The sequence below is a fragment of the Falco peregrinus genome, chromosome 5 (assembly GCF_023634155.1).
Source record: "Falco peregrinus isolate bFalPer1 chromosome 5, bFalPer1.pri, whole genome shotgun sequence".
Lineage (NCBI taxonomy): Eukaryota > Metazoa > Chordata > Aves > Falconiformes > Falconidae > Falco > Falco peregrinus.
In genome coordinates, this window is record NC_073725.1 from 105,290,861 (window position 1) to 105,318,231 (window position 27,371).

A 27,371-nucleotide genomic window follows, 5' to 3' on the forward strand; every position below is an offset into this window, starting at 1 on the left:
TCAGCAGTGTACAGGATTTGTCTTTTAATAACTTAGTGTAGGAGAACTACAGTACCCCAACCGTCTGCTTTATGCTGAAGCCTCTGAAACAGCCAATTTTGTCTTCCAGAACGTGGCTGCTGCACATGCTGGGTGCTGATTGCAAGTATTATCTTAAGAGAATCAGTTTACAATATTTAAGAAAATTACCCTTCTTTTAAAGGCATTATTTTGTGCTTTTATACTCCTGCTGGCTTGATCACACCAGGAGGTTACTGACAAATAGCATCATTCAATTCCATGGCTGCCTTTGCTGCTGCATTGTGTTTATCAAACAAATTGGGAGGAAGAAGAGGACTACGAAAAATCAACAACCTGCAGCTTCTCAAAGAAGCAAAGAATGTAGCCTGGCAACAAAAAGAAAGCCTGTACTATATTGCAACCAGAGTGGTTTGTCTGTGTAACAAGATGGGAGCAGTGTTTGAGAAGGACCTGAAACCAAGATTCGTAGCCTTGGACATCCTAATGTCCTGCTTCACAGAGAACTCATGAAAAATCAAATGCAGGTAGGAGCCCTGCAAGAAGTGTAACCAGAATATTTGCTGGCGGGCATTTTCCCATACCTTTTGTATTAGTAAGCATATGATACAAAAGATCAGCTCTTTAGCAAGCTCACCATTGAAATTAGAGGTCTTGAAGATCTAGTGATTTTATATGCAAACCCCCTGAACTCATTCCTGCATACCTGCTGCTATGCCAAACTAAATCTATTTTACCCCTGACCTTCTTTCTTCCCTTCTCTTCTTGATAATACATTGTGGGTCGCCATAACTTCTGCTCTGTAACAGTACCACAGAAATAAAGAGCTATGTCACTCAACTAACATAAACTATTATAAATGAAATAATGGTCAACTTCCAAAATAATTTGTTTGCTCTAGTTATACTCCCGTGTTCCTATCTTTTTTCTCATTAAATCCACCAAAGTAGTTTTGCTCAGCTTCCATTTTATTTGTAAATTAATCCTTCTGTCAAGCACAGGCCATAATGCAGTTCAGGATCCTAACATTGCAACTGCACTTTAACACCAAAAACATGAATCCCATTAGCTGCATGAAAGAAGCAGGCAAAATAGTTCCAGTGAGATAAGGTTTGCGCAGAGAGGTAATATGTTTTCTTAGACCAATTGCTGTAGCTGCAAAATATTTCTACTCATTTTCAAATGTACTCCTCTTCACAGCTGCCTGGTCAAGGTATTGAAAAAATGAATGCAGGAAATAAAAAGATATTTTGGAAAATTCGAAGTGCATTTAAATAAGGAGCAGAGAAATATAAGTACATATAAATAAGAATCAGAGGAATGTTATTAAAAATATTGCTGTTGTAACTACTGCCTCCTTTTTTATCCCAGTATCTCTCTGGTTTCTCCATTCATATTAAAGATGGCCATATACAGTTCTCATACAATGCTATTAGCACAGTCTGCTCAGTGATCAAGAAATCATGCCCCGTATTGTAGTCTGATCTTTCATGGTTTATAAAAATCTTTTTAATTGAGCTATACTTCACTGATGAATGCATTTATCCTCCCTTTCACAGCGGCTGCTGCTGCTATAACATATGGTTTGCCTGCCTGCCTTTTGCTGTACATATTTGCTTTCTGATTGCCCTGAAGATTTCAGAATAAATTCAGTGCATGGCAAAATATCCCAACATGAAAAATCTTGTGGTTTATAGTTTACAGTTCACTTATATATAGGTGTTTTACATCCTGAAGGAGCAAGAAATGGTTTTGGTACCATGGAAATGAGCTATATTTGTGAGGTTTTCCACTGCTCCTCTCTTACCTTCTCTACAGCTGGTAAATTTATAGAAATTTTGCATAGATATTTCTTCCTCTAGCTAGTAATTCCAATAAACAATTTTACCAGTACTTCTATTTGTTTCTATTGCCTGATTTCTCTGGGAGTTCTGAATCTGCTCCTCAACATTTCTATATGGCTTCAGCATAGATAATGGTTTTCTTCTCTATATTTCACATCTGCCAAAAGAATACTGTGCTACTCAATGATAATGGATTGACAGGAGCGTACATATTTCTTCATCCTTAAAGGTGAGGGAAGGATAGAGCAACAGCTGTTTACAGGCTTCAGATCGTTTCCTATTGTTTTGAGGTTTGTCATTTTTTCAGCAGCTTCACTTGTTTTCTTTCTAAGGTTACATCTAAATGATAAAGAAGAAAAAGTATGTGGAAATTAAAGTTACTAGGGTGTATTTAATCCATAGCCAGAATTGTTTTGAAACATAATTGATATTTCCACTAAGCTTTAAAGTTTAATGTTTTCCTAGTTTTTTCCTTTTTTAATTTTTTTTACATGACTCCCCCAATAAAGTCAGACAATGAGAAAGGCCACAAAAATGGACAAAGGAATAAGGCGTAATCACACATATGGGGTTTTTTTCTCTCTAAACAGTATTTTATCAAGTGATAACAGAAAAAAAAATCCTTGAATTTGCAAGAACTGTGTTATGAGAGCCACCTTCTCCCTCATTGCAGTCAAACCTCAGGAATATTCATGCTTGCAAATTGCATATGCTGGGATTTGCAGTCCACTAGAAATAGATGTGCCAGACTGACAAGGAGGAATTCCTGTACATTAGCAGCCATTTTGTACCTATTTGTAGGGAAATGTTATATAATGTCAAGCTGACAATTAGAAAACATTTCTCCCTCTCTATTTCCATTTGTAAGCTCTCTCCTTTTTTCTTTTCTTTTCTATATAGCTTAATAAGGAAGTAACAAGACTAAAAATCTCTTCAATTTAATGTAAACCTCCATTATTATTATATACGTAGATTCTTCTGTTAGAATACATAGTTGTGTTTCTGTTACTGAAGTCACAAATTGCTCTTAGTCAGAAAGGCAACCAAGAAACTATGCTAGTGGAGTGAGATGTAGAAGTGGGATTGGAGCAATGAAGAAAGCAGAAACTCTTAGGGGAGGTAGGCAAAAAGAGACAATACCAAGTTAATCCCTGGATCTAAATGCCCCTAATTAGGAAAGGCACTTCATTTGCAATCATCAGTACTGAAGTAGTCTTTTTTTAAAAGGCATATTCCAGGTTGTGAGAAGAACTTATTAATAAGATGCTTCTGTAGACAGAGGAAAACAATGTTTCCAGAATCAACCAGATAGAAAGAATTTCACCTGCAGTTACATTTATGCTAGTAAATTAAACAGGCTCAGGAAGAACTTTGTGGCCTTGGAATGTAACTGTTAAATTGTTGGAAAAGTACCTATCCTGTTTTAGACTAGACAAACTCCCTCGCCCCCAGTTCTCAGGCGTGTTTTGGAAGTTGCCGTAAGTTTGAGTATGTTCCCAGTAGGAAATCTGCATGGGAATACCCTATTTTGGGAGCTGAGGCACGAATCCAGATAATGCTAAGCCATTTCCTTTTTAAGTCAGAGAGTAGTTCTGGATAAATTTAATTAAATGTGCTAGCATACATGTCATTTACAGAGCTGATTCTGAACAGTAAAAATAAGGAAAAATAAATGAGAAAAGGCCATTCTATCTCTTTAGTTCTAGAACTGGTAAAATAACTGGACATAACCACTTGAAGTTAGATCCTCAAATAGTGACCAACTTTTACTCAGTTGTGGGAGAAGTCATGGTATTTCATAAAGTCAGTTGATGATTGTCATAGAAATGCTGATAGATAATTATAGCAGCATAAAAGAATATTTTCAGGCCTATATTTGACCTTTCTTCAATTGTAAAGACCGGAACACAAATGAAGCATTCAGAATGGCATGTACCACGTGTTACAGCACTGACAACAATCTTGATGACAAAAGTAAAATCCAGTGTCTGTGAGATCTTTTTGTAAATTATCACTCACTACAATACTAAGAAAATGGGACAACGAAAGTAAGATTGCTTCAGTGAAGATTATGGAGTATATGAGAACTCTCTGGTTACTGAAATGTAGAATTCCTTAATATCTGGCCTTAGGTTCTACACGAAGCAAAAAATATATTGGTACAGATAGAAATGTAAAATTCTGGTGTTCTGTAAAAGTTTTTTTTACAACATATAACTTTGTGTATAACAATTGCTTTTAAAATTATTTTTAGAAGAATTCTGGGATGGCATAAAATAGTCCCTAACTACAATCACAAACCATGAAAGCAAAAAAAGTGATGCTTTAGCTATAGAGTCAAGCATAGCTCATAGCATTTGATTTTTTTTCCCTAAAGGTTCTGGAACTTTGTAGTGAAGTTGAAGATTGGGAAAATCTGAGCCTTTGATATCACAGTTTTTCACTGGGGAACTTGTAGAAGGCTTTTTGTGTTTCATATATATATATATATATGTATGTATGTATGAAATACCAAGGAGCAGTACCAGTATATATGTAAAAGCACCTATAAAAACACCTATTTTGTCTAAAGTAATAGATAAAATAAATGAAACCTAATTCCTCATGAATTTATATTTTGTGTAATTCTATGGAGCATTATGAAGTGGATATAAAGTGTTACCCTCTCAAAACAATAGTTCTATAAATCCTCTTCAGCATATCTATATAGAGTAACAGATGGAAGACTATCAAGTCTTCTTGTAACAGTTGTGTAAACCTCACGCTTCCTGTGTAATGTCAGTTATTAGCTGATAACTAGCATAAGTGCAAGCTGCCTTTGCCACTCATAGTCAGGTATATTATACTTCTTGCTATCCTGTTGGATGCAACAGAATCCACAATTACTACAAAAGTAAGGAAGCATCTGCAGGTTCATTGTCAGTTTTGAAGCAGTCATACAAGGCTACTGTTTTTCACTATTTTCACATGGTTTCTTAACTTATTTGCTCTAGTGGGGAGCTATTAACTGTAGAAATTTGTTTCCATTTTGGGACTACTCTTGTGGATCAAGTTTCTAGCTCCACTGGGTGTAGGTAGTTTGGTTGCTCCCAACTCAGGCTTCAGTACCCAGCTGTTTAAAATTGGAAGAGATTGTCTTAATAATAAGTTTCCCTTACTGAAGAACTGCCCTGTGGCTCTGTTGAGAAAAGATGATGTACTGGGGGTGAATATTCCTACAGTTGTGATTTTGTTTGTCCCTGTGAACTTCACTGTAGTGGTTGAGATCGGAAGGAAGGAGATCTTGGTTTCCTGCAACTGCGGAACTGAGAGTGGAACATCAGTTGTCTTCAGATGAAGTGCCTCATGTTGATGTTTGTAAGTAAAAGTTTTAGTATCTGGATTGACTTTTTGGGAATAAGGTAGGCATTTACAAGCTTAAGCCTTACTGAAAAGTCAGTTGAACTTTAGCTTTGAAGTGTCTAAACTGATTTTTTAATAACCAGTGTCTAAGCGTTTATTAGTCAGTGCTCATTTAGCAGCAGCTCAAGTATAGCCACATGTACAACAGTGGTAGCTGTGATACTGTATTTCCAGAAAACAGATCTAGTGAGGTAAATAAAGGACCTTTGATAAAATTTTAGGTCTTAAAATATTAAACCGAATTCAAGGTGTTTTAAGCTACATTAACAAGATACTCTTAGGGGCCAGTGGAGTTTGAATTTTCCTAATAAATGTTTTTAGGTCTCTGCAATATATAGTATAGTTGATGTAAAAGCTATTAATAGCCCTATTTTGAGCTGTGGCTGCTGAAGAACCACTGTGAGATGAGTATTTTTACTATTAAATAGTTTTGCTCTATTTGCAACAATGAAATTAGCAGCATGTGTCAGTGTAGCTTTATAGCTATCCTGAATAGATTAGCAGTGCAGTACATAATAAATTGTTTAAATGATTCAATTACAGAAAAGAATATACTTTCCTTAGATTTTTTGCATAATAATATATTTATAGTGAATTCCACAATAGCATATTGTGCGTTCATGTATATCCAAGTAACGTTTTTCCATCCTCTGTAAAGTATGTATCACTGTTAGATTAAAAATATACTAATGAATTTGCAAACCAAGACAGCAGACTGGTTGGTGATCTGCCATGAGAAAGTAAAGAAGGAAACTAACATTTGGTGGAAACTATTTTGTCATTCAATTTGACAGATATCTGTAGGTGGATAGCTGAACAGATAAAGAAGAAAGAGAGCAGTCCTATAAGTTATTGACTGAAAAGTGCAACACCCTCCATGATCTAGAATAATAGGACGTCATTCTGAAATCAACAGAAAAAAATAATTTTGTTTCAATTATTTTGTTTGGAGTTTTTTGTTTGTTGTGGGTCAAGTGCTCACACCAAGTTTGATCACCACATCATGGTAAATGCAACATTTTCTTTTTCTGTAATCTTCACTGTAAACCTTGCAGAATTCAGTTTTTTTCTTTTCTTCCAGAGATATCAGTGTACTCCATGTGAAAGTAGTTTTCTTGCACTGTTAGATTCATTTTCTTATTTCTGGACTTCATCAGTTGAGAAGAACTTGCACTATGAAAGTAACTTTCTGATTTGATCCTTGCTGGGAATTGGGTATTAGTATGAATAAAGAGCACCAACACCCATCATGACTCGCTTTCTTTTCCAAAAAATATTTTCCTTAAACCCTTTCTTTGAATTTTAAACAATGTATCTTGGTAATACTGAGTTCTACTGGACAATTATAAGTTTAAAAGTGCTTGTGAATGTAAAGCAGCTAAATTTTATCAAGGAGGTTACTGTCATCCTTATTCGCTTTGTACTGCAACACAGGGTAAACAGAATTACTGATTTCATTTCTTGATAATAGTCTAACATTATTTTATGTATTTCTGGGTTTTACCATCAAAACACAGGGGCTGGCCTACATGATCTCTTATTTCTGTTTCAGCAGCTATCATGCTTTTAATAATTTTCATGTCTCTGTATTGTTTCTACGTGTACTGTACTTTTGTGAGAAAGTAATTCAGTATTTCATACATTAATACCAGAATTATTTTTTACAATTAATTTTTAGTTACACTGTTCTATCTCGTTCCTGACTTGGCTTTTGTAATAGAAAATGAAAGCTGAAAACTCTGCCACTAGGGAAACACAGATGAATAATCAGGGCCAGGTTCAATGGAATAAAGCTAAAATGCATTTTCCTCAGTCTTTAAAGCACCACCTGCAGTTGCTTGCTCTCAGTTACGTAGCAGCAGTGACTAAGCTCCATCTCTACTTGTATTTCTGTTTTTTTAAAAATGAAGCACTAAAGATCATACATCTTCATCAAAATATGGAAGGGAGCTAGCTGCTGCTGAAGTTCTCTTCTTACCTGTGGTAGTAAAAGAGAGCTGGGAAGGGTGAAGGGAGGCACAGGAAGCGAAGACAATCGGTAACATGTTTTCTAATGCAATTTTGAATTATTTATACTCATAAATTTTCTGTTTAGTTAATCTAATAAGAGGATGTTTTATACTTTACTGTTTCCAAAATTAGTATCACAGACTTGAAAATCTGTATTTCTTATGTACTTTAATTGCTTAAGGCCTAACACACTCATTTAAATAAAAAAATTTGTCATTAATTTCAGTGGGGGTTTCAGAGCTCCTGGTATATGATATGTAGCATAACCATAGTTCTTGCTGCTTATTTTTAAGGTAGAAAGCAAACAATTTCAGAAAACAAACAAAAATGTGCTAACCAAAAATGTATGTGAAGGTAAAGGTGTTGAAAAGTGTAAACCTTAGATAAAGAATCACATGACACATTGTAAATGCTGGCTTAAGTTTTACAGCAGACTGCTTTCCTCTAACAGTTGGCTGAGAGATATGTCTAGTGTTAACGCATTGTTTGGAATGTCTTACAACAAAAACAAAAAGGGAAAAAAGTGCTAGTTTACTCAGAGGATCTGGCTTTCTTCATTTTATGCTTAATGGTACCCACCTGCATCATGACACAGAAGACAACACAGATGTTCCTGTGATTAGACTGAAATGAGAACTTTCATCAGCTGCAAAGAAGTCAGTCTTAAGTACATACTCTTGTTATTATCCTACCCTTTGGATTTGGATTCCATCATTGTCTTGAATGTAAGGAATGAATATTGTTGATGGGTTTGGATTATGTGACCCTGGGCTTGTTTGCATGGATGTTGTTTCTACTAATACAATAAGTAGATTAGCTTTAAAATTCTGATTATTTTTTTCCCTTCACTTGAACTGCACATTTTTCTAACAACTCCTTTTGAATACAATTGGGTAAAATATTTTTTTCCCCACAGAGCTCTACACCAAATGGTCTTGTCCACAGTGGGTATATTCTGTTCTTTGGCACTAGTAATATTGATAGTCCCCCTGCAGATGGTCTGCTGCTCCAAGATGGTCTATGATTAATTCTGCTACAAACTTTATTGAATGATAGCAAGCTTAATTCATTGCAATATTGTTGCAACCTTATGGTGACTCTTCCCACAATGATTATTCCTTGGAAAGAAGATTCTTAGGCTACTGGTCTTCTGTCAGAATGATGCTGGCTTTTGCAGGCTATCACAAGGCCTGTACCTTTGCCAGTGAATGAGTCACAAAAGACAAAGCAGAACCTGATGTTCCTGTCTTGTCATATAGACAGGGGTGGTGTGATATGTTGTTTAAAAAACTGTCAGCAGCTGACACCACTTGGAACAAAAGTCCTCTGATCATTAACAGTACTGAGACAGGTCTGTAAGATGTTCTTATTGCATACCAAATCCAAATTAAACGCTAAACTTTTGAAAATGGACATTTCTTGTGCTTTGAAGCACAGTGTAGTGACCCACATCTTACAGTGTTTGTACATTTCCTTACAGATGCAGACTTGCTAACTCTTCAAGAGTACCTTCTGTTTGCTTTTTAGATCAAGTGAAATGATTTGTATACAAAACCATGTCCCTTGTCAATTTCTTCAGGAACAGATTTTATCTGTCCATAATCTCCATGGTTTTGTAATTATTTTAACAGAAATGTCTTCAAGTAAATGTGCAGGTTTGGAAAGCAACTGAAGCTTGCATTTTAATCATGGTTTATCTTATTACTTTGAACTTGGAAAAATATTTACCCCATATTGTAATTTAAGGGAGACTGATATTGTAAGGGTATGTCCCTTTCTTGGGGTAATAAAAAACCTGCTATACTACTTCTGTGAATTGTATTCTAGCGTTGTTTTGAATATTTGCATCTCTGAATAAACATTCACAACAGTAAACTATTTCAACTGGCTTTAGATAATTCAAATACAGCAATGAAGGGATTATGTTCGTTTTAAACATGATTGGTTGAAATCTGTTTCATTTGACATAGTTTTTAATAGTAATTCATAAAAGCTGTTATTAATAATGTTTAATAGTGGTATGGATGGGTGCATATATGGGCAAGAGAGGAATAAAATGCAGATTACAGCAGAAGTGATTCTTAAAAACATTGTTATGGCAATGAGGTTAGGAAGAGGCAGATAAAATATGCTTGTGAAACTGTGTAGAGTAAGGTATGAAGTAGCCTTGAAGCTAACGACTGAGGGTGATCAGTTCTAATTGTATCAAGAGCAATGAACTCACACAATTTGAGAAAAAGGGGAAAGACAGAAGGGGTGTGTGTGTGAAACATCACTTCTTAGGATGAGAAGTCAGTGGTGTTTATAGAAGTTTCCCTCACTCCCCTTAACACAAAACTAAAGATGTAGGATCTCAGGGGTAATTTCTAATGCACTCTGCATTTTTCTGATGAAAAATGCTTTCAGGCTTCACATAGCAGCTTATCTCCTGCTTTTCTCCCCTGCACACTATTTTTTTTTAAACACAAACATGGGTGTAATCTTAATTACTTTTGCATTTAAGCCAAAACACAGCTTTAGATCTTCCCCCCCCCCCCCCCCCCCCCCGTATGCACATATAGTAATGGATTTTAGATACTGTGTTCTTAAGCACCTGGCTTTGAAACATTTTGGCCTTTGGTGAACAGGGACAAGAAAGCGATTTTGCCTCCGCAGTTTTATGCGGACATAAATGTATGTTTAGGCTGTTTCACAGTAAACAACGCACTTTCCGACGCTTACAGGGTGGCGACTGGAACCCATGGGTTTGCAGCGAACGGACAGTGAGAAACCCATCGGCTTGCAGTACGCGTGCCCCGCTGGCAGGGCTCTCCGCCCGCTGTTGGAGCTTGCTGCTGCCCCCGGCGGCAGGCCGCTCCGCGCCGATGAAGCCCCAGCTCCTCGGGAATGCTGGGAATGTTGAGTCAGGGACTGGCAACCCAGACAGCCAGGCTCGCAGCTGACTGAGGGAGACTCGCTGAGGGACAGAAAGACGAGGGACAGGAGCACACAAGCCTTCCCCCGACTGCAGCAGGTTCCCTCTCTTCCACCCCTCGTAGGTGTTCGGTTGCTCCGGCTTTCCCTTGCTGCCTCCTTCCTCCGCGCAAATGAGATGTCAGCTAAACGTGATGTTGTAAAATCCATGTGAGGATGAAAGAGAGATGCAATGATTTGAAAGGTGAGAAGCTTAAACAAGAATATGGCTGTAATACGTTTCTGTAAATTTATTGTGATTAAGTAAATTTCTATATATTGCTTTCTACAACTGTCTGGTAGCTGAAACTGGAAATGAATTCGGAGAATAGGCTTTTTATATTGCTTTAGAGATACATTGTAATAAATGGGACCAAGAGCACATCTTATTCTGGTAACAGAGTGCCTCTCCCTACAGAATCGTCAACCAGAAACCTCTCTTGCAGTTTCTATTAAAAGCAGCCATGGGAGTCTCATTTTTTGTGCCCAATGTTTAAAAATATTATTGTTGTCAAAATTCTCTAGAATAGAATTTATAAGCTTTGGAAATTCCTAGCTTTTATACCTAAATACTGGATAATGTTTGGGGTTTTAAAAATCGTGTCAGGAAAAAGGTGAGAGATTTCTGTACCCTTCTCGTGGCTGGTGAATGGAAATCAGAAACTAACAAGATATTATTTTGCAGTTGCATAATTAAAATACTTACTGGGGTCCCTCACTTATGATGCTGTGATTTTTTTAAAAAATTTTTTTTTTCAAAGATCATTTTAGGTTGGACGAGGGATGCATATGATAAAATCCATGCATATACTCATTAAGGATACCTATGTATTTTTCTGAGAGCATTAGAGTAGTAACGTGCTGGAGAAAGAATATATATATATATTTTTATTAGTGTGTGGTTGATTTCTAGGCGGCTACCTGCTAAGCCTTGTGATGGATGGATGGGAATCTACTCCCTCAGCGGCGAATTGATATTTCCCTTTTGATGGACACACCAGCCGACCACTTGCATTGGCAGATACAAGCTCGTTACAAATCAGCACGGCCAATAAGTGCAGTCAAGAGGAGGGTAAATCCTACTTGCCAGGGTTAGTTTTCTGGTTGGCTTTTTAAATCGGTGGTTTCACTTAACTATTCGGTTGTTTGGGATTTGGTTTATTTTCCGATGCCCCTGCCCTCCATGTGCATGTCCAGGGCGGCCACCCGGTGGGAGACCCCTTCCCGGCGGCTCCGCCGAGAGCAGGCCCCTTCCCGGCTCCCCCCTCCCGCCAAGGGCGGGGAGGGGGGGAAGGTCCCCCCCTCCATCAAATCGCTTCTTCGCTGGTACTTCATTTCCCTGTGGCGAAGTCGAGGATGGGAAGGATCCTCCGTCTCATGCCTGCCCCCACCCCCGGCCGCCCTGCTCTGAGGGAGGATGCGGTGGCTGTCAGCTGCCGCCCTCCTCCCACCTCAGGCTCCACAGCGCGGGCTCAGCGGCTCTTCCCAGGGCGCGGGGAGCGACCTCCTGCGGCCCTGCGGCCGCTCGTTTTCCAGCCCTAGGGGCAGGGGGGACGGCGGCCTGTCCTCCCGCTCTCGCCGCACGTCAGCGAGGAGGGGGGAGCCCGGCCACCTTCCCGGCCCAGCTCCCCTCGCAGGCGGCTGTGTCAGAGCAGCGCGGCCACCCCCACCTGCGTCTCTACAGGGACCCCTATAGCTATTCCCCTGCCAGGCGCAATTCCTTGAATTCTCCTAATATAACTGACCGCCCCGCGCCCCTCCATGGCTGCTGCTGCTCGAGCGAACGGGACTCTTAATCTGCCTTGGTGCGGGCCGTCCCCGCAGGCGGGCGGACTCCGTTTTCCCCTGGCTCTCGCTGCGGGCGGGAAGGCAGCGCAGCACCGCCCCCGCCCCGCCCCGCCCCTCCCTCCTTGGCGGGCGGGGGCGCCCCCTCCCGCTTGGCTACCGGAGGGCGGGGGCTGGCGCGTGCCGCTGGCGGGGCCCCGCGGCCGCCGCTCCCCTGTGCGCAGGGGCCCGCGCGGGCGGGCTGAGGTGAGGGGCGCTCCCCGCGCTTCTCCGCGCCCCGCCGTGGCTCCGGGGCGTCAGGCAGTTTGCCATCTTGTTTTGCTGCTAGGGCTGGCTGGTATTTACCTGTTCTAAGAGCGGAGGTTCTTGTAGCCCCTATCCCTTCACACTCTCGTCTGCTGGAGCATTCCCGATTTCTCCCTTTCCCTGGATATGAAGAGGAAAAGGTCCCTTGTTAGGGTCCATGTTCGCACACAGGGAGTGTGAAATGGTGAGTTTCCCCAGCTCTCTTAAGGAATATGTTTCTGTGGGAAAAGCCTTGTCAGTTTCTTCCTGCAAGAAACTTGACCGTTTAAGTCTTGGCTTCGTGGGTGACTGTGTTAAGGGGTGTGTGTGGAAATACTCTTTCCACATCTCCTCAGTGCCTTAAAAGAAACTTTAATGTTACTGTTACTTTTGTTTGAAAGCTCTGTGTAAAACAGTTTTCAAAGGCATCAAGGTGAGTTAGCATTTTCACTTTTCTTAAAGGAAACTGTGTATGTGTGTGTGAAAGGAGAGACTTTCTGTCCTGTGAGTGAAGGAAACATAATTTTTTCTTCCAATGAATTAATGGGATCAGGGCAGCCCCTGAGATCTGTGGCTTCACAGCTCAGGTTGAAACTACATGTTTAAACTATGGAGTAACTCTGTGCTGTATCTCATACACGTAGGGTGGGGTAGATCTTCCAGTTAGGAACTGAGAGATTTCTTGTATGTTGTCTTTTGTAGTGCTGGTTCATTTGTATTATGTCTTCAAATCGACATTTTGTTTTGTCACCACTGAAATATCAAACAAAAGGGGAAGGAGATAATGTTTTGCTAGTGAAAGGGAAAGTGAGTACATAGACTGTTCTCCTTGTCATTCTCTCGGAAATGCCCTTTTGATTACTTGAGTGATTAGACGGTAAAAAATACTGACTCCAGAAAATAGTTGGAGTACATAATTTTGAAGGGTAGTGCTGATGGTTGAAAGGTTGTTTCTGTGTTGGAGAAAGTGTGTTTAGACAGGTTTGGAGGAGACTTGGCTGCTGTTATCTTTACGTAGCTCCTGTTTTAATCCTGCCCAGTTGGTGGGGTACCCAGGCTGTCTTCCTGAATGTGGAAGATGATGCTGTCTTATTTTCCTTCCTCACCCTACAACTGAGAGCATGTGCTTTTGGTTTTCCAGTTGTGTGGGTGTTTTTCTTTCTATACCATGAAGATGGGTTTATGAATAGAAAGTGTCTTCTGTCTTGAACCAAGATGTGTCCCTTTTCCCAGTAGGTTAAGGGTTCTGTTACTGAAATGGTCTCCCTCCTTCTCAAGCATGAAGGAGGTGGTTGGCATGCAGAGATGTCTGTTGTTCTTTGCCATCCTACTGTGCAAAATGGAAATGGAGTTCCTTCCCTTAGAACTTGTGTGTGTCTGGTCTTCCTGAGCGCTGACCTCCTTTTACTTTCTGTTAGTATTTGAATGCCTTATTATACTTGTTATACCTATGATACTTTCTTGTGTGGATAAGCTGCATTTGGAGGAGACTCATCTCACCACCTCTTGTATTCTACAGGTAGCTTTTCAACTTCCCAAACCTAATGGTGGTCAAATTCTGATGGATGGTGGTGTAAGATATAATTAACCATGCCAGTTGCCCCTCCTATTTCTTGCCTGCTCTGAAGGCTGAAGAAAGGTGGCAAGGGAAAAGGTGGCCCGTATTCTTAGCAGCCAAATATCTAGTGAGCACTTTTGGCTGTCTTAGAGTGTCAAATATGCCTGATATTTAGAGAATTAGCTATTCAGCATGCATGTTTTCATAGAAGAATGCTCAAGGTGATTTTCTTGTTTTAGAAAGATGATTCTTGCAGACCTTTGGAAGATGACTAACAGAAGAGTGGGTTGTTCACCCCTCAAAGAGGGTGAGGCAGCCAGCCTGTGTATCACTTCCAAAGACAACATATGTTCTCCCACCTGTACGTCTTATGGTGTTTATTATATTTTTATCCACTATGATGCATTTGTTATCTTCTCAGTTTAATTTCGTTTGTAAGATGTTTAAGATATATATGGAGATGGTTAGTCAGATCCACCCAGAAAATATTACTGTGATACTGATTTTTTTTTTTCTAATGCAACTGCTCTTTTATTGTGAGATTATATTTGTTTTTTTTCGGTTTTAGGATTGCTTTAGAATATTTTTGTGATGCAAGTTTTAGTTGTTAAGTAATCTTATGTACTTAGCAATGACGAGGTTGCCTCAACTTACTTGTTTTGCCACATTAATTTTAGCTTATATTTTCTACGAAGTCCTGGCAAAAGGGCAAGAGTTACTTTTAAGCAAGATGAGATTATAATTTCTTTTTGAGAATTGTAGGTGATTGAGAGAAAGCTCAGAAACAAAATTCTTTAAATGAACTGGATAGTGCTGCTTATTCTGGATGGTACTTGGAAAATGCAAAGGCAGATCGGGAGAAACGTCAGTTAAATCTTTTTTGGAGTACTTTAGGTAACAAAAAAAGAGAACAATTAAAAATAATGCTTTTTATAAACAATTTTTTTGAAATAAAGTGAGATAGGTTTATATATACTGCTGCTTGCATGTAAGGCGTGACCAACAAAAAGAGTTTTCTTTGGAGAATGGCTGTGGACTATTTGTGGGGTCCAAGAAAGCTTGTAAGCATAGATATCCAGCGTTTGTTTGTATAAGAAAATGTAAATTTATTTGAATGAATGTTGGTAGTGTAGTATTTAAGTTGTGTTGCTGCTTTCCGTTGTTGTTCTCAAGGGATTCTTACGATTCATTTAGTGATAGCAGCTTTTGCAGTGCCCAGCTTTGGAATATCTTAAATAGCCAGATTTTGTTTGCGAGTAGTTGTAACAACACTTAGGAACACCAGCCTCATATCCTTTGAGAGACAGTCTATCAAGTGCTGAGCTCTGACAAAGGCTAACAGTAGTAAAGATGTTTTAGCACTTCTTTGGATAAGCATCCGTTACTGTCACAGCATTTGTGGAATTCCTTCAGGATATTAGAAGTGTAGACTTTGCGGTAAACAGTTTATATGTTTGGAGAGTTGTCTATTACTACGATCTCTTTAGTTTGTAGTGAGCATAAGGGAGAACTATAGTATCAAAACTTCTGTTCTTGTAGGATGGCGGATGGAATGTGTTTTAAGAATTTGAGGTATACCTCAGACTTTCAAGCTGTGATTGGATGTATGGGAACATTTGACGTTTTGGATGCTCAGCAAAACCTAAGCTGTTCTGAGAAGTTTTAAGGTTAGGTTTTTGAAAAGGGGTATCAGCTTTCTAGACTATCTTAGAAACTCACTCTTGCATTTGCTGAAGTATTTCAGACTAGTTAGCATGTGGCTTCCTTAAAGACCAATGTACTTTTTATTTAGTTCAAGTATCTCACTTTCAATAAGTAGTCTTTTTTTTAAGCTTCTCACTGCTTGTCATGCTTATTATCCTATCCCTCCAACAATGCAGATGTAGAATGTAACAGGTAAATTCTACAGAAATGGAAAATTATGAGATGTATTTTATAGTTAAATCACTTTTTTAAAAAATCTCGAATTGTGCAGGAAATGCTATGAAACCATCGAAGGAGTAAAAAGACCAGTGAAAGATAAATGGTACTGGTACGTGTGAAAATAATGTGCTGTAGTTACTGGGATAACTGCGGAGTTGTGGTGGGAAGTCACTAAAGAAAGCAATGTCTATAATGATTGTCTAGCTGGCTATAGTGTGCAGTTTATTTGGAAGGAAGTGAAAGAAATGTAACAGAAGTGATCTGTTGGACAAAATTCAGGAATGACAGAGACTACATGTTGCACAGAGCATTGGTAATAGGGGGAACAGTTTCCCTCCAAGTAAGTATCTCAGGTCACTTGGGATGAATGCTGACTTATTGGGCATACTATTCTATTTATTTTGAGAAGCTAAGAGAATACACTTTTGCTGACTTCATTCCAATTCCTAGTGGAAGTTTACTGCGTCTGTACTCGTGGCTATGCTGTTTGGCATCCATTTGGATTGTCTCATTGCAAAAATAACACACTGAATGGACTTGGAGGCCATACTATTTGAATTCTCAGGAACTGAATTCTTTTTGTCAAATATAAATTGAGATGTGCTGAGTTGGAGATTGTGCTGATGCTTCTTCAGGTTTCAGTATGGTGAACTAAGCACTTTTAATGGCCACTAAAATTAATTTACAGATAGTCTGCTAAGATAACATTTCATTGTATCTGTGGTGTATACAATATCTGAATCATTTAATAACTTTACAAAACAGCATAGGTCTGTGTTATTTCTGTGATGGTGTGGACTTGGACTTAAACAGTTTTCTGTAGTGCATTCTTTTCCTCAAAATATATTATTATGGAAATACAGTTCTTACCACTTATGTTCTTTGAACAATTCAGATTAGTGGACATAGTAAAGCATAGCTCTTTGTTGACCAATGTCAAATAACAGTGCAAGAAATGGGTATTCTGAGGTGCTTTACAGAGCAAACTGTCTTCCAGAGATGCATGTTTATTTTTGATAGCTAAGTATTGGAAGACATGGTGTATATTGGTTTTCATTTATATATCTTTTCCACAGACTTCATTTGAAAACTGCTCAATTTGTTTTTTCCTTAAGGAAAGCAGTTACAATTACATGTCATCAATGCCAAATGTTCACATTAGATGCCTTTAAGGACTTACAAATTGCATTTGTGAATTGGCATGATTATGGTCAGCTAAGATGGGTTTAGTGTCAGCGCAAAGGTGGAAGAGTGAATTGCACTATGAAGTTGTCAATAACCAAGTGGCTAGGGAGCTCTTTTCAGCCTTTTCTGTGAATAAATAAGTAAAAAGGTAATTTGGGAGGTGCAGTGCCTTCTCATGGTTCCAGGTTCCTGATTCTATGCTGAATTGAGAGGTAATCTGCAAAATCACTTGCATCACTTACAAAGCCTATAAGTTCCTTGGAGAATTTTGACCTAATGTGGCTGAGGCATAACCAGTTTCTTTTTTTCGGTCATGATCCTAAACTGTGTGCATTCCCTTATATCCTAGTGAAGAGAGAGGAGATGTTCTGCATGTTTTTGAATTCTAATGGCTTCAAAGCATGCTGAATGCACACATACGCTTTTGTTTTATAATTCTAGTATGTCTATTACTATCCTTGAATCCAAGAAATATAAAATGCATAGTGGATATTTAGGCTTGACAAATTTGTAAATACGCCAGTACTTTAAGTATTCTAAGAAAATGCTGTCAGTTACACAGGTAGTGTTAATAGCTGATCCTATGACTATTCTGTTGCTTTCTTATGAGAATAGAAACATTGTAGCAAAAAAACTCAACAAACAAGCTTTATCCTGCAAATATATAAGCTACTGTTTAATAACATTCATGTGAGTAGCTTTAGTGAATTGAATGGAAAATACTCCTTTGTGTAGAAGTATGTCTGATTATTTCTAAGATAGACTTAAAGTTTTAAATACCTCTTAAAATGAAAAGTGTTACATAATGTCAATGGCAGAATATTTTTTTACATACTTAATATGAAAATAAACAAATTTACAGGTCTCTTTGTAAATTTAGTCAATTTCCTTTTACCTTATTTTCAGTTCCTCCGGTTTTTTTTCCTAAAACAAATAAACACACACAATAAAGACTGCAATTAATATATGTATGTGTTATCTGGTGAAAAGCCTTATAATTTAAACGCTGTTGATATGAACATTGACATTACAGTTGTTTGCTGGTGTGAACATGTGCAACAAGTTTTTTTGGTATTCTACCTTTGTGGCCATATTTGGAAAACATTGTTTACTTTGGTATTATCGAAACATTCCTGATGCATTGGAAGTGTGACTTTTCCTATTGTAGACATAATTTGTGAGGACAGATTTGTGTAATATAATGATATTTTTGTTCTGTCATTACTGAGCATTTAATTAACTCTATTCTGTGCCTTCTGTTGTTAATCTCTTATGACCTTATTTACTAGCATAGGGGGAGTTCCCCCTTATCAGCAAGGGGAAAGACAGATACTGGGTGTCACACAGAGTGTGTTTACAAAAGCTTTCAGTTTGAAGCAATGTCTTTAGTAGAAACATATATAAAACCATAAAAACCATACTTTTATCGAGTGTAACTTTTATGAATCTCTTGTATTAATTTTGAAGATCAAACATGGTCTTTTCATTACTTGAATTCTAAGAGCTCTTTTTACATGGTTTAAAGCATCACAACAGGTCTTAATCTTGAAACAAGGGATCAATATGTTTGGAGTGATCCTTGACCTATCTTCCTTTCTTGCATGATGATATAGCAGTTGAGCTAACAAAGTTCTGCAGTAGTATTTGTCTTCATAAGTAAGTGTTGCTTACTTTCACAATGGCCTCTGTTAGTCCAGAGTATGCAAATGGAAAAAAATAAATGCATGCAATTATTCTGTAAGAAGAATTAAGGTTTCTATCACTATTGCAACTTGGTGTCATTAGCGTGCACAGAATTTAAAGCGTTGACTTTGTGACTTAGATCCTCACATTTGACTGAAGAATTTGGACTATAACTTGTTTTGTCAAGGATTCAGTTTTCCTTGCTCATAAAAAAGACAGAGGAAATGGAGACTAGATGATAAGTTAGCAATATGAAGTTGCAAATGTGAATCGACCTACTTCACTTTTTATGGTGTACAACTTGGTTGCACCATAAGCAAGGTGAATGAGATTGCAGTGAAGAAAAAGAAGCTTGGCTATTTAAATCATTATGGATATATTATTTTTTCCTTAAAATTTTTTTTAGTTTCCTTTACCCTGTTTACCTTTTAAAAGTAATTATAAAACTGGAAATTCAAGTTGAAGTATATCCTCGTTTGATTATTTACGCACGTTTATAATGAAATATATGTGTAGTATTGCTAGAAAAAATATTTTAAAATATGTTAGGTCCTGCACATGGGTTGGGGCAATCCCAAGCACAGATACAGGCTGGAAGGAGAATGGTTTGAGACACCACCCCGCCCCTGCCAAGGAGGAAGACCTGGGAGTTTTGGCTGACGAGATGCTCAACCTGACCCAGCAATGTGTGCTTGCAGCCCAGAGAGCCAACCGTATCCTGGGCCGCATCATAAGCAGCATGACCAGCAGGTCGAGGGAGGTGATCCTCCCTCTCTGCTCTGGTGAGACCCCACCTGGAGTGCTGCATTCAGCTCTGGGGTCCCCAACATAAGGAGGACACAGAGCTATTGGATTGAGTCCAGATGATGGCCACAAAGATGATCAGAGGGTGGGAGCACCCCTCCTATGAGGACAGGCTGAGAGAGCTGGGGTCGTTCAGCCTGGAGAAGGGAAGGCTCCAGGCAGATCTTACAGCAGCCTCCCAGTACCTCAAGGGGCCTGCCAGAAAGCTGGAGAGGGACCTTTCACAAGGGCATGTAGTGATAGGACAAGGGGTAATGGCTTTCAACTGGAAGAGGGTCGATTCAGATTAGCTGTAAGCACAAAATCCTTCACTGTAAGTGCAGTGAGACGCTGTCACAGTTTGCCCAGAGCAGCTGTGGATGCCCCATCCCTGGCAGTGCTCAGGGCCAGGCAGGATGGGGCCAGGAGCAACCTGGTGTTAGTGGGAGGTGTCCCTGCCCATGGCAGGGGAGTTTGAGCTAGATGATCTCTAAGGTCCCTTCCAACCCAAACCATTCTGACTGGGATTGTCTCTGTGTTCCTCTTGAAGTTACAGGTGCTTTGTAAAGAAGCTTTAAGTATTAGGATTTTGTCATTACTAAGTATAAATAACAACTAAGATGTTGCTTGAAAGGGGAAGAAAGGTGGCATTTATTGCCATTTTTAATTTAAAAATAATAGAACAAGTCTGATCTTCCAATTTTTACTAGGAAAATTTCAGGTTTTATTAATCATGCTTATTTTTAAGCTTTAACTTCTGAATTGAAGTAGAAAGGTAATGCAGTCTATAACAATTAACAGAAAATGTCTTTGTTAAGTAGTCATTCAAGTTAGGTAAATTTTGGTAAAAGCAAAGCAAAATCATGTTACTCAGGCTTAAGTTTTCAGTAATCCTGACGAATAGTGTAGACTTCCACATTTTAATGTTGTTTGACCAAATGTCTCTTGACTATTTTAGTAAAGATTTAACATATTTAACTTTTTTTACTGTTATTTAATAGTAATTAAACTAAAAGTACTGTTTTTCTGGCTAATGAGGTGGCTTAGAATAATCCTCCACAAAGACTGAAGTGCGTAAATGCAGGCTTGCATAGATAAATGAGATTTCTTATTGAGAAAAAAATAAGACACAACTGATTAACAATTGCAGGATGGAAGGCACAATGAATATAGACTAGAATGCAGAATTTAGCAAATACGTGACACCTGCGTACCTGCAAGGACTAAAATGTTAGGCATTCTTTCTCTGGAAAGAATAAAGCTTGACAAGCCTTTAGAATTATCTGTATATCCTGAGTAGGTTGTTATGGTGCAGGGAAGTTGAGTAAAAAAACTTGAAGAGTGCAGGCAGTGTTTTGGAATGTACTTTTCTATGGCTTATTGTCGCAGCACTCTCAAAACTAGGCAGCTGTAACAAGGTCTTTTACCATCTCATACCAACATACTCTTCGTGCCAGTCCCTATGCTGTCTTCTCCTGGGCTTTCCTCACCTAGGGCATTTGTTCTCTCTGCTTCTTCCTCGGCTGCCCAGCCTCTTAACAGAACCAGCCACAGCTGCCCTTTATCTACATCGGCCAACCCACCGCCCCTGAAGCTGACCCACAGCTGTATATTATCAATGAGAGTTAACTCGGCTTCACTCTTCTACAGCTTATTACTTGTGATTACACCACTTGCCTTTCCGCCCCCCCCCCCCCCCCCCCCAAGGAAAAATAGGATCTTAACATTAGATGTTGCAGAGGGAGCAGATGACTAGCAAAACAATTTGCTCAGGACTGTGAAGTTTGATCTAGCAAAACTGAGATATTTTACCCTGTGTCTTTGAACCTCTTAGCAACACTGTTAGTGCTGATGCTTAATATTTTAAACAAAGGATGATGCTAAACATCCCTGCTTCTGCTGATTGACCGTTAAATCAGAATAAACTTGGACAGCGATATGTCTGCATTGGAAGATAATTTGTTATGCAGGCTGTACTACTTTGTGTTTCCCCAGAACTGGCAAATACACTGCCCTACAGCTTTTTATAAAGATACACTGTGTTCTCTGGCAAAACCAATGAAAATCAGATGTGATTTTCTGCCATTGTTTGGCTATAGAAGCCTCTTTTTTTTTTTTTTTTTTTTATGATCTATCTTCAGGTCTTTAATATTTGACACAAAAATAATAAAAAAAAATCTTAAATTTCTCGCCTCCCTTAGGCATCTTAGAAACTCCAGGGAGACTTTTTCCTGTCACAAGGAGTGCAGGAAAGAATTCTTGTAGTGGAAGTGTTAGAGATAAAATATTAAGAATTGGTGTTTCAACAACAGAAAGACCCAACTCAGAGGTTGCGAAGTACTGGAGATGTCAGTTGGTGAAGTTTAAATATTTCTTTTTATTTAAAGCCCATTTCTAATTAATATTACACTTTAAAAGTGGTTTAAAACAATTACAATGCCTCTAACATTGTAATAAAAAGTCAGTGCTTTGAAAAAAATGTACTTTTACTGAGCACTAGCTTTATTTTAAAACCGAAACGTGTATAAATGAGAATTAAAAAGGTATTGTTGATTTTTTTTTTTTAAACTCAAATATACTTGAGAGTAATATAATTTACAGTCCTGATAATTCAGTCAGAACTGCTTTTTTTCCCTGAGTTTTTTAATACTGTGTTTTGAGCAAATATTTCCATGGCTGGAGTTTACTGATTGCATGAGGAGTGTTAATTGCTGTCACTGCACCTGATAACACTAGAATACCTGATGACTTTATTTTCCATGTATGTCATTAGATGCATATTCAGCAGCCATTCTTACTTTCTCCTTCATGTAGAATTTTGCTTGCATGGAGTAGAAATGGAAGATAGGCAGGTGTGATGAACTATTCCTGTGAGGTGATAAATGCTAGTTCTTTCATTTAGCATTGATGAGAGTTCAGGGACATTTCCAAGTTGTAAGGTCATACCAGACATTGAAACTAACTTTATGCACAACTACATAAGTACTGTTTTTATAACTAACTACAAGAGAAGGTACATAAATTAATGCTTATTGACAAGTAAAAATAAATTTATTGTGCAGACTATAGTAAAACTTACATTTATGTTAGAAATGCAGATTCAAGACACTCTAAGGAACCTAAATGAAGATGATGTTGCTTTTAATGTCATGTATATTTTATTTCTCAAACTTTTAAGGAATAGTAGAGTGGTAGAAAGAAATGAGTCCTTTTCTTATGATTGAAATATGGGAGGGAGGAATAAGTAATTTATCAGTCTGATTAGTCTGGTAAATAAGTAGGGAAGAAATACTCCGCTTTCTTAATAAAACCAGTGCAGGTCTGGTACTAACTCTATATGAACCAGCATTTGGTTCATTATCTTTTTGTTACTTTATTAAAATAAGAAATGCTTTGCTGCTCAGATTAATGAAGAAAGGAAGTATACTGTACAATAAATTTTGGTTCTCTGTATCTAGTTTGCATCGTGTTGTTTTTAATTTTATTTTTAATCAGCACAGATGATAAAAAATTATCTCTTAAGACAATGCGTTGAGCCACTGTTAAAGCAGTCAAAACCCTAGGTAAAATGAAAGAATGTGCCAGAAATATTTCTGGCTCTTGGTTGCTACTTTAAATATACATGCATCCCTAGAGTTCTGTGTATAGAGGTGGTTGTTGTTGTGATAAGGGAGTATTTAAATGATTCCTTTATTTTAATAGAATCCTTGACTGCTTGCTAGGACATGCTGATGGAACAGAACTTTTTCTGTGAATCTCCTTTTTGTGGTGTCTCAAAATACAGGGAATGCGAGTCCTAGTGAAGAACATGGGAACACTATTGTTACCGAAATCTCGGAAGGAAGAACTTATCAACACCAATGTGATGTAGATAAGCAGACACTTCTTTATTAACAGCCGGGTGCGTGAGTGAGTCCTCTCACGATCAACGCACACCAAGTTTCAAAATCATACACCATATATTGAATGTATTCATGCATATTCATTAAGTATTCATGCATAATCATAACATTCCCCCAAAACCATTAACATACTCTCCTCCCATATGCAATTCTGTGCAGTAAAGGTTAGAAAGGTCCAGAAATGGGTCTGGGGTATGATTTGGGTAGGTGGTATATGAGTCGGTGGTCGCGATCTCCCCCTGCCGGAATTACCTTTTACTAAAGTTCATGGTTTCTTGGCAGGTAACTACAATTTGTTCCAGTTGACTCTCCCCAGTTCCCATTAATTCTATATTCTGACATTTCAATACACTTTCTACATACAGAAGACTAGTCAAATACAAGGAAATCCTCTCCCCAGTTCCCATTAATTCTACATTCTGACATTTCAATGCATTCTCCTAGTCTACCCGTAAATAGTGTATCCAATCATCTTGAATCTTAAGTCTGTTACCTAAGTTCTAATCATTCCTACTAGGTGATTCTGACCTATTCTTTTGGCCTTGCTACAGGGCTGTACAGAGGATTTCATAGCAGCTTTTGCTGTGCAACTACAAGTTTCATGAAAATATATTTCTTATTCCAAATGATTTTATAAAATCAAATAAAGTCAATTAATTCTAACATATTAGCAGATCTGTAACATTATCTTCTACATAATCTCTTATTTCTTTTGTTGGTTTTTGTTTATATCTGGGGAGCTGTAGAGTACTAAACAGTTTTAGACGGTTTGGAAGCCTTTAAGTATTTAAAAAATCGGATTGCTAATTTCTGCACTGAGCAGTCATTATGTATTATTTGGGAAGGTTAGCTGTAAGGAAGGGGTTCCTTTAAAGCTTTCAGTAGTATTACAAGTGTTTGCACTCTTGGCTGATTATTAATATTGGCAAGTAGTTGTGCAAAGCTATTAAGTATTTGGCTAATATCCAAACTTACTGCTGACTAGGTGATTCTGGCCAGAGGGGAGACAAACTCCAACTGGCCCTAAGCTTTCTAAGCATAATTGTCAGAATTCTTCTCTCCCCTGTCCCCTCTTCTCTTGCCTGCCCCATCTGTGTTTTGGTGGCTGTTCTGGCCCCACTATGCCTCCCTATGAACATGGTATAAACAACAGGTGAGATATATTGACATAAAGTCAGAAAGTAGCTCTGTTTTTAGATGCTTGTTACCAGTTGATGATAAGGCAATGGTAACGCTGACCCTTAGGATAATCATGTGACCTAGTCTAGGCAAAAAAACCCCAACCAAACCCCAAAACCCCAACTGCCTGAAAAACAGGAAAAGGAGGAAATAGAGTCTCTTTATCCTTCACTAAATATATTTGACTGCTGTCAGTAATATGAAGAGTCATTTCTGTACGGTTAAGATGATACTTTGGATTTAGTGGTCAATGTACTTCCTGAGCACAGTCTGAATATTTGCTCATATTATGTTTTCTTTCATGGGAATATCTAATGAGGAAAGGTTTGCTACATTTTGTTGTCTCTGGCCCTGTGTCTAGTTACTGAATTTTTTCTACGCTTCTTGGTGTTTTCCAGCATAGTGTGATTTGATAATTTTTTTTCAATAAAGTTGTTAAATTTGCTGTGGAATTAGCCACACTGCATGCTGTCTAGCGCCTGCTTGTTAGTGAAACCTCTAACGTGAAATTGGTGTGAACTCTCCATGCGCTGTGGCTGCATGCAGGATTGGTAGCAGAGTTCAGACTGTTACCTGTTTTGAATGGTTTGGAGTATCTGATCTGAGACTGCTGGGCTGCTTCGGTCCAAACACTTTACAGGACTGCCATGGAATGTAACAACATACTGTAATTCTCCTCAATTGAATTAAGGAAGAATTTAATAACTGCTTTAAACATTATTCAGACACCATAGGCTTTTGTCTGGCAAGATCTAGTTTCCATTTTTTTCTGAATCATCAGGATTCATAGAGCTCAGGAAACAGGCAAAGTAGGCCCTAGTCTGTTTTGAGGCTAAGCTACAATGCCTCTACGCAATTCTTTTGGAGTTCTTATGAAAAGATTGACAGACACAACACAGAAAATATTCAATTGCTTTGAACTTGCCAATGATTTGTTTAAATACTTAACAAAAATAATTGGGGGTGTGTATGTGTGCAAAAGAGTATATAACCAGTGAAAACCAGAACTTAATGGGGTTCTTTGAAGACAGTATTTCAAGGAAGCTGTAATTATGTAAAATGTAGAAGTAATGCATTTGGAAAGTAAACTGAATGAGACAGACCTTCCATTAGCATTATACTGGAATCCTATGTTTTAAGTCTCTATAAAAATAGATAGTTAAGTCTCTGACATTGCATTTTATTTGCTTCTTAAGTGATGTGGATAATCTGAACCCATGATGTTATTGTCTCCAGAGGGCAGGTGATGAGATGAGGCAAAAATGTGGAAAATAAACTAAGCTTAAGTCAAAACAGCCACCAGGAAGTATTTTAGCGTGACTGTTTCTTATTTGTTGGGATTTTCAAGGCTGATGAAAGCATGGGGGTTGGGGGAGGGTCCGGTGTCTGCCCCCTGCCCCCCAGCTGAGAATTCATGCTTAATCTTCTGGATTTGTTTGCAATGCAAAATGTTAGTCACAATCATAATGGTTACTTTTAAAGTCATATTTACATTAAAAAGTGTTTTTTAAAGTAAGAAAATATTAAGACAAGTAGATGAGCATATTTTTTGTTCTAGTACTATTAAGCTGATCTGGATTTTAAAACTCAGAATAACCTTTTATGGGAAAATACATGCAGTAGGTCTGCAGTCAGTCATAGACCAGACTGACTGACTGAATCTGGGTAACTTTTTGTCTCAAAAGTTTTCAGGGGGATATAACCTTCATGAGTTTTATTAGAGCTCCTTTGTGCTTGCTACTGCAAGATCTACAGCTTCTGGGCTTCTGTCAAGAGAGAGGGAGGATTGGTCTTTTTAGTTTTGGGTACACTGTTCTTGTCTATACAGCTCTCCTATTCTCCCCATCATATATGAGATTTTTATATTTCCACTTGATTCCATTTATCTTTCTTTCCACTCCTTGCACTATGGTGCATAAGGGTTCAGCAAAAGCATACTTGAAATATTACTACTCTAAAGCAATTGTTTTTCATCCAATATTTGCCCCCCTAAATTAAAATAGTGATATAAAATCAGTTTAGTTTTCAAGATGGAATAATCTGTATCTCACCTGCCCACTCTAAGTTCAACTAGAATTGCTCTGGGTCAGCAGGTTCTATGGGAAGATGGGGAAAGGGATCTTCTCTTTTTTTCCAGGCAGTAGAAGATGATCTGTGTGGCAACTGTTGAAACCCTGAGGCTGATACTGCTTCTTCCTAATATTGTTTCTTCATGCCTTCTATTCCTGGTGTGTTGAGACAACACAGTAAATCTTCCTGAAGCTAGGAAGGCTCTGTGTATACACAGTAAATAGTAGAAAATGGTGTTAGGTGCCTTTCTCCCCTCTTCCATAAAGCAGTGGTATATGGCTTCTGCTGTGTCTGAGACTTTTCATGGCCGTAACGGAAGACTCAAGGTTTACCCTTGATTATATATATACTTCCAAAAAGCAGACTTTCACATGCTTTCCTTTTTCAAAAGTGTTGGCAAGAAAGCAAGTCTGTATAATTCAGGTTGTAAAAGGTAATGAATTGCAAATTAAAATAGAGATACACTGTAAGAATTTCTTTAAATTGTAGTTACCAGCTTTTGGTCTGTAAGCTATCCTTAGTAGCCTGTGAAAGTAAGAAAACCAAGCATATTGTCAGTGTGCTTGCACTTTCTATGTAGAGGTCTCAATCTTGATTATTTTATGGGGGAAAATAAAGCTAATAATTGAAAATTCTGTGGAGATAATTACATTTCTTTGGCTGGTAGTGTTTGTCTTCTGTTGCTTTCAGAATTTACACAGGCTTATGAAAGTTACAATGCTAAGTCAGTAGGTGAACAGTTTTATTAAAGGAGAAGTCTAGAGAGAAATTAGCCTCCGTTTGCATGAGGGA

At 38.3% G+C, this 27,371-nt stretch overlaps 1 protein-coding gene across 4 annotated transcripts in view; it reads left to right on the forward strand.

Annotated features, from left to right (window-relative positions):
- The first annotated feature begins 10,190 nt into the window (after positions 1–10,190).
- ERC2 (ELKS/RAB6-interacting/CAST family member 2) overlaps positions 10,191–27,371 on the forward strand; it is a 521,406-nt gene continuing 504,225 nt past the window's right edge. For 2 of the 4 annotated variants that reach the window (XM_027794617.2, XM_027794625.2), the window contains exons 1-2: positions 10,191–10,431; positions 11,140–11,317. The gene's annotated coding sequence lies outside the window, so the exon portion shown is untranslated. Of the gene's footprint in view, positions 10,432–11,139; positions 11,318–12,268; positions 12,502–27,371 lie in introns of those variants that run through there. The other 2 variants (XM_055806739.1, XM_055806740.1) reach the window with 2 other exon arrangements.